Source organism: Ixodes scapularis, unplaced genomic scaffold (genome assembly GCF_016920785.2).
Source record: "Ixodes scapularis isolate PalLabHiFi unplaced genomic scaffold, ASM1692078v2 PGA_scaffold2__306_contigs__length_199485367, whole genome shotgun sequence".
Classification (NCBI taxonomy): Eukaryota; Metazoa; Arthropoda; class Arachnida; order Ixodida; family Ixodidae; genus Ixodes; species Ixodes scapularis.
This window is the reverse complement of record NW_024609857.1, coordinates 82789380-82797686: the sequence shown is the minus strand read 5'-3', so window position 1 is coordinate 82797686 and position 8307 is coordinate 82789380. Positions and strand designations below refer to the sequence as shown.

Sequence of the window (8307 nt, the reverse complement as noted above, 5' to 3'; positions counted from 1 at the left end):
GCCGATTTCGAAATAAAGTCGTCATTTTGAAGGGGGTCATATTTAAGGTGGCAAATATTTTGGCTGACCTATTTTGGGTTGATAGACCAATAAGATGCTTGCTAATTGTTCTCAGTTGCACCTCAATAAGTACAATATTTCAACTAATTAACATGTGATTGTGATGTTTTTTCTAGGGCTACAGTGAAACCAAATTATATCGAGCCCGGTTAATTCGAACTATCCCTTGTATCAAACTATTTGTGAGCAGACGTGTAGCTGAAATAAAATATTAGAGCGAAAAATGCGGTTACGTTGAACGAAAATTGCAGCGTCTCCCGATAGATCGAACTGCTCTGCAAGCTGGCTTTCCCCCGATGCTACAACTCGTTGGGGGAAAGCCAGCTTGCAAAGGAAGCTCGCTTTTCTTTTCTTTTTTTGGCAATTGCTTTAACCGCCCGGGAGAAAAAAAAAAAAATCTCTTTTGCGTAGGGAGAGGGTGACCCGGTGAGACCTTGAAGAACGAAGAAGCGGCCACTGAATAGCCTCATGGAGCGTCCCTCATGACCTACAGACGCTTCTTTGAGAGTAAACGTTTCTGAATGTGGCGTGCTTTTTCGTTGTCAAATTCATTACAATTTTTATATAGAATTATTCGCTAGATCGAACTGGTAGAGAGGTTTTTCTGAGCAATGTAAACGGGTTTGACTGAACAGCAGTGCATATGGATAATTTCCATGTTCTTTTTATTTTCAGATGCCTTCGACATGTACATCGGGCAGGCACCCTTGGAAGTATCACCGAGACAACGGAAGGGTCTCATGAAGAAGTATATCTTCTTCATAAGCTGCTTCTGGGAACTGCGTTTTCCTGTTGATGTGATGACGGTGCTGGGTTATTTGCGTTTCTCATACGTGTAATATATCTGTTTCGTCAACCGTACCTGCTTTCGAGTCCTTGTTTAGTTCCTTTGCATGCTCTTTTCAGGAAGGGTGTCAGGATTCTATTTCAGTGGAGAGCTTCGGAATACAAAAGGCAGAACGGGGGTCGCCAGCTCACCTATTTCTTAAGAGGAATTATACGGGTGGACCTGCATGACGGGTGGACCTGCGTAATGGGTCGACTCGCATAACGGGTCGACCCGCATAACAGCTTGACCCGTATCTGGTCGGGTGCTCCTGTTTGCGACCCGTTCACATATAGGACGACCTGTTCGCATGCGGGCCACGTATGTCCATAACATTTTATGACCCAAACGGGTCAACCCGTATGAAAATTATATGTTTTTTTTAGTAGAATCACTTCTGAAATCCGCATGTTCCATCACGTGGTCGCCGAGCTTTCACCAGAAATTGCGAGTGAAGTGCGGGATTTGATCCTCATCTCGCCACCAGCGGATCCTTTCACCATCTTGAAGAAGGGACTGGTGAAACGCACCTCAGAATCCGAACATCGCCGGCTACAGCAACTTTTAACTAGCCAAGAGCTCGGCGATTGCAAACCATAACAATTGCTCCGACGCCTGTAACAACTCCTTGGCGAAAGGGCCTCGTCGTTTGACACTTCGCTGTTGAAAGAGCTGTTCCTTCCACGGTTGCCAACTAACGTTCGCATGGTGTTAGCGACGGCTTCCGATCTCCCATTGGCCACAATGGCAAAACTGGCGGATTCCGTCATGGATGCGGCTACACCAACGGTAGCACAGCTCCAACAAACGCAAGAACTCTCAAGACCGGTTATGGCGTCACCAGTTTCCAGCCACTCCTCAGAGTTCAACGAACTTCGAGATATATTTTGTCGACAGCTAGCGGGCCTGAGAAACGACATAGCAGCAATCTTGCTGCGCCCTCGCTCGTCGTCGCGAAGACGCAGTGGCAGCACCAATCTTCGTCAACAATCCAACTCGCCGCATCCTAGAGTCTGGTGGTACCACCGAACATTCGGAAATTGAGCCATAAACCGCAATCTACTCTGCGCCGCGGCGGAAAATTTCAATTTCCACCACTAGAAGCGGCAAGTGGTGTTGGGACGAATGTGGGCGGCTTATTTTTTTGTCACAGATCGGAATACCGGACAGCGTTTTCTAGTAGACACCGGCGTTGAAATCAGCGTTTTGCCCGCATCAGCATTTCCACGTCGGCCCAAGCAACCGAATTCGTCACTACAGTACTACAAACAAAACACCCATTGCAAGTTACAATGAGGGAGTGTTGGCCATCAACATCGGTCTACGAAGAGTGTTCCCTCGGGTGTTGCAAGTTGCTGACGTTACATACACAATATTGGGCGCTGACTTTCTTCGGAATTTTAACCTGCTCGTTGACATGCTAAACAAACCAGACCAAGCCGTCCCAGACAGCGACGGGGTTCACCCGGTTCTCCAACAAGGCCCAACACAAGATTCTCCAAGGCCGCCGTCTCCCGTAAAAAGAAGGGCAAGAAGTGATGGGGTAAGCGAGACAATTTTCGTTCCACTAACACCCGAGACTGTTCCCCCAGCAAAGTGTCTTGATCTCCTACAGTAGTTAGAAGCCCAACGGGGCTAGTCGAAAGAAACTTTCGTTTATAACAGGCCCTGTCCAACCCGTCGTAGCACTAGTGGACGGCACTCCCACGTACGCCGTAGCTCAGGACTTGATACCACATCAGGACATTCTTGCTCAAGCACTACAAGAAGTCGGTATCTTCCCTGACACTCCAAGCGCTACACCTACCCCAGCCTAGAGTCGCTTGAGACATCCGAAGACGAGGACGACACACTTGCCATAGGCGCAGAACGTATCCTCCGATGGCTGGAAGCGCAGGATATTTCGGACGACTCAGAACACACCGATGATGACGATGACACCGACGATGACACTCGGAGAGCCGCAGCGCGTCCAGCAGGTGCCCCATACTGACCTGTACGGCAGTCTCCCCCCGCCATCTGTTGACTGGCAAGGTCTAGGTGAAACATTAGGGTAGTATCCCCCCGCGGATCTTTCGAGTCTACGCGTAACGCGTGCAAAAGATTCTGTCGTAAACAACCAAGCACCCAAAGATGATCAGCTTTCCGGGCTAAGGCAAGCTGTTAGTTTGATGCTGGCTTCGGGTGTGATAAAGGAAACTGTCGGAAGTCCTTACCTCAGCCCGATACAGGTTGTGCCCCAAAACGACAAAGAGAGCCGCGTTGTGCTCAACTGTGCCGCGCTCACACCACATCAGAAAGCTCCTAAATTTCAGCTTTCCCCCTTGCCGGTTGCAGTCCAAATCCATCCCCTTCCTAAGAACGCTTACTTCACAAAGTAAGCGTTCTTAGGAAGGGCGTACTATCTCTTTGCCCTGCACCCGTCGACGAGACGATCCTTCAGGCTCGACGGTAAATACTACAGATTTACCGTCTTGCCCTTTGGCATTAGGCCGGCTCCCTTCATTGTGCAGATGTTGGCGAACTCTATAGCACGCTTTGTAAGGACTAAGGGAATCTGGGAATGGAGTCACCTAAACAATTTTCTGCTCGCCCACCAAGATCCAGACTTCCTGCACCAGATAACAAAACACTTGGCTTCCGCCATGCAGGGCAATAAACTCCGCATCAACTTCAAGGACCCAGTTCCCGATTGCGTCCTCTATCCCCAGGCTCCCTTACTCCTTACAAAGCGTGTTGCATAGTTCGATCGTGTCGTCGACGCGTGCAGGTCAAAGGGATAGTAGGCCTCAGAGAGGTCTAACTTCATAAAGTAACCATTCTTAGGAAGGAAGTTGATTTGGACTGCAACCGGCAAGGGAGAAAGCTGAAATTTAGGAGCTTTCAGATGTGGTGTGAGCGCGATACAGTTGAGCACAAAGCGGCTCTCTTTGTCGTTTTTCGGGCACAACCTGTATCGGGTTGAGGTAAGGACCTCGGACATTTTCCTCGATCACACCCGAAGCCAGCATCGAAATAACAGCTTGTCTTAGCCCGGGAAGCTGATCATCTTTGGATGCTTGGTTGGCTACGACAGATTCTTTTGCACGGGTTATTCGTAGACCCGAGGGATCCGCGGGGGTATAGTACCCCATTGTTTCACCTAGACCTTGCCAGTCAACAGATGGCGGGGAGACTCTGCCGTACAGGTCGGTATGGGGCACCTGCCGGACGCGCTGCGGCTCTCCGAGTGTCATCGACGATGTGATCGTCATCATCGGTGTATTCTGAGTCGTCCGAAATATCTTGCGCTTCCAGCCATCGGAGGATACGTTTTGCGCCTATGGCAAGTGTGTCGTCCTCGTCGTCGGATGTCTCAAGGGACGCTAGGCTGGGGTTAGGTGTAGCGTTTGAAGTGTCAGGGGAGATACCGACTTCTTGTAGTGCTTGAGCAAGAATGTCCTGCTGTGGTATCAAGTCCTGGACTACGGCGTATGTGGGAATGCCGTCCACTAGTACTACGACGGGTTGGAAAGAACCTGTTATTAAGGAAATATTTTTTTCGAGTAGCCCTGTTGGGCTGCTAACACCTTTATGATATCAAGACACTCCGCAGGGGGAACAGTCTCGGCTGGTAGTGGAACAAAAGTTGTCTCGCTTGCCCCATCACTTCTTGCCGTTCTTTTTAGGAGAGACGGCGGCCTTGGTGAATCTTGTGTTGGGCCATATTGGAGAACCGGGTGAAGCCTGTCGCTGTTTGGGACGGCTTGATCTGGTGCTCGGGGCTCCAAGAAGGTAAGTTACGGAGGGGTCTGCGTAGCCCTCTAGGGCTGTCGTCCATCCTCCTTAGGCCACATGGTATGAGAGCCGCACTCGATCAAAGTCCTCAGCTTGGCCCGGGGGCTAATTCCTGTACACATACAGTCCCAAACGTGAACGTAATGTTCGAGCAGTTGAAGCTCGGTATCATCCCTCCTCACGAGGTTCGTGGACTGTCTGGCCGGATTACGCCACAAACAACAAACAAACGTCTAGTAGACTCTACAACGGACCTCATGGTCCAAGGCATCGCTCTCACAGCATCCGATGCACGCCTTAGAGAGTGCCTACGCGCAGAGTCTGCATACAAAACCTTACTTCGAGATTTCCCAGCATTGACACAGCCTCACAATTTCCACCGTTCAATCAACCATGATGTATGCCATCACATCATAACAACCGGACCACCTGTTTATGCCCGCCGACGTCGCATGCACCCCGACCGCATGAAGGTTGCACAACAAGAATTGGCACATATGCTTGACATGGGAACCGTACGTCCATCGTCAAGTCCTTGGGCATCGCCCCTACACATGGTCCCAAAGAAGAAAACCGGAGACTGGCGACCTTGCGGTGACTATCGTTCCCTTAATAACTTCACAGTACCAGATTGTTACCAGCTCCCTCACACTGAAGATTTTACCTTGTTTCTTCGCGGCTCCGAAATCTTCTCCAAAATGAATCTAGTTAAAACATATCACCAGATACCGGTGCACCCTCCTGACATCCCCAAGACAGGTATTGCTACTCCGTTTTGTTTCTCGAATATATGAGAATGTCAGACTTTTTAATGATTTGTAGATCAAGTGACTCGAGATCGGCATTTTTGTTATGCGTACCTCGATGACCTTCTCATTCTCAGCATAGAGTCCTCAGAACACCTGAAATATCTCAAACTTCTAATCCAGCGCCTCGACGAATATAGACTCATAATCAATAAGAACAAGTGCGAATTCGGTGTGACCGAAAGTAATTTTTCGGTCACCGCCTAGACCAGTAGGGACTTCGACCCCTCGAAGAGAAAGTCAACGTAATTCAACAATTCTCGAAGCCAAGCTCCATGAGTAAACTTCAAGAATTTCTTGGTTTAATTAATTTCTACAGGCGTTTCATCCCTAACTTCGCTAAGATACTGAAACCTCTAACTGACTTTCTCAGAGGTCCGCGAGCATCTTCCACGGCACTGGAGTGGTCCTCCCAAACTACAGCGGCTTTTCACCATGCCAAGCAGACACTAGCTGAGGCCAGCCTTCTATTCCATCCCAGACAAAATGTTCCACTGAAGGTCATGGTCGACGGTTCCAACACTGCTGTTAGGGCAATTCTGCAACAATTCATCGGAGCAACCTGGCATCCGACTGCATTTTTCTCAATAAAATTGGAACCTGCAGAATGATGATACAGCGCCTTCGGCCATGAACTTCTGGCAATATATACCTAACCGCCAAGCACTTCAAACATGTTTTAGAAGGTCGACAGTTCTTCATTCTCGAGTTTTTCTTGAGAATTTTTCTCCACCAGAAACACGGCACTTATCTTACATCGCCGAATTCACGACAGACATCCGACACGTCAAGGGATCTCACAACCCAGCAGCGGACGCCCTGTCGCGCATATCATCGACCTTCGACTGCAATGCTATATAACCTAGCATCGACTACGCAGATATGGCTGCCGCTCAACAAGGAATTAATAACATCCTCTTGCCGACTCAGTTATTCAACCAACTGAAGCTCTTAAAGATTACGATTCCGCACAGGGACCACTCTCTCCTCTGCGATTTTTCAACTGTGGTGCTGCGACCTGCTGTCCTTGCACCGTTTCGCCATCAGGTTTTTAGATCGATCCATGGTCTCTCGCACCCTGGGATACGCGCAACGCAGCGTTTGATAACACAGCGTTTTATTTGGCACAGCGTAAATAAGGGTGTTAGAAAATAGGCACGCGCTTGTATCGGTTGCCAAAAAATTAAAAATTCATCGCCACACCTCCACAGGCTTTCAAAGATTGCCCGTGGCCACCACACGATTCGATAACGTCCATATTGACATTGTCGGTCCTTTACCCTCACCAGATAGGCACACATACATACTTACGTGCATCGATAGATGTACACGCTGGCCAGAAACCTACTCGGCTTCTGACATCACTGCCGCCACCATCGCGTGGGTTTTCGTGAGCGAATGGGTTGCAAGATTTAGTGTGCCTTCCAGCATAACAACAGACCGCGGACGGCAGTTTGAGTCGGCTTTATTTTGGTCCCTCATGCATCTGCTCGGTACAGACCGTATACGCAAAACCTCGTATCATCCTATCACCAACGGTATGGTGGACCCTTCAGGGTGGCAGAGCGGAGCGAAAAACATTTTCTACTAGACTTAGGAGGTCGAACAGACACTGTGTCTGTTGACCGACTCAAACCTTCGCACTAGGCAGCTGCCATCTAGACGCGTGGCTGTCGACGCGTCACCTGGGCTACGCCTCTTTGCCGGTGACTTCTCTAGGAGGGGTACACTTATAGCAACCAACAAAGAAGGCGAAGAAGCCCAGCGGTCGAAACTCACGAGCGCGAAGGCGCGAGGGATTCGATGCAAATCGGGTCGGCGGCAACGGTCGACGGTGGCGGAGTCCTTCTCGTTTAGTGTATATTAAATAGCTCATGAATGAAATAAGCTTACAAGCTTCTCCGCTTTTATTCATGCTGCTGAGCCTATTACATAGGCTCAGCAGACAAAAATATTCCATCTTCACCTTTTTGAATGAGGTGTAGTTTGCTGGGCCAAATATCGACCCTTAGGACCTTTCCATCGCCTTTGTGTTGTATTCGCATGGGATTTTCCTGGAATCGCTTCTGGGTAAACAGATTCGGAGAGTCTTTGGAGCAGCGTTGTTTACGTTTCTTATGCCGATCCGGTGAGTGTTTTTTTTTATAGTATTTCTAAATTTAGTTTAGTTCATTGTTTAGATGGAATGTAAACACGAATTCAATTTCAAAGTGAAGGCCTGGGGAATGTGCACGTACTATAAATACACTGCCATTTACACAACGGTTTAAGAATATTCTACAGCCTGTTTACAAGACACGTTGGAGCTAAAATAACAATAAGCAAAACACATAATTGTGTAGACGTAATCTACCCTGAAACGGAGCTCCGGGAAAAAAAAAAATTACGGCGCGAGATTTAACACTAGAAAAAATATTTGCACGATGACCGGCATTAGGATTTGAAAATAAAATGTAACTTGCTATCCCGGCAATATATACTTACGAAACAACTACTTTTTCCTCTTGGCTCAATATGACATTACTTTAATTCAGAAATTTAAACTCATGAGTAAAGATATTGCTGCGTGCATGCACAGTCTAAATCTGTTTCATAACCTGCAACAAAGTTAATATTTTATGTACGCATGATCTACGCGTAAATGTCGCTGCTTATAAGCGGGTTATTCATGCCAAGAGTAATAAATATATCCAGTTTGCTCTCGATAATGTGCGGACAACCCGATGCATTTGTAACATTAAACGCCTAGCCACATGCAGTGCATTGCCCGAATGACTAAATATATAATGGTTTCTTTTTATATATTGCTTGCAATCCTAAATAATAAAGCAGAAGCGC

At 48.0% G+C, this 8307-nt stretch overlaps 1 pseudogene; it reads left to right on the top strand.

The window, feature by feature from the left end:
• The first annotated feature begins 1417 nt into the window (after nt 1–1417).
• On the top strand, nt 1418–1987 carry LOC120844314 (annotated as a pseudogene).
• The last annotated feature ends 6320 nt before the right edge of the window (nt 1988–8307 follow it).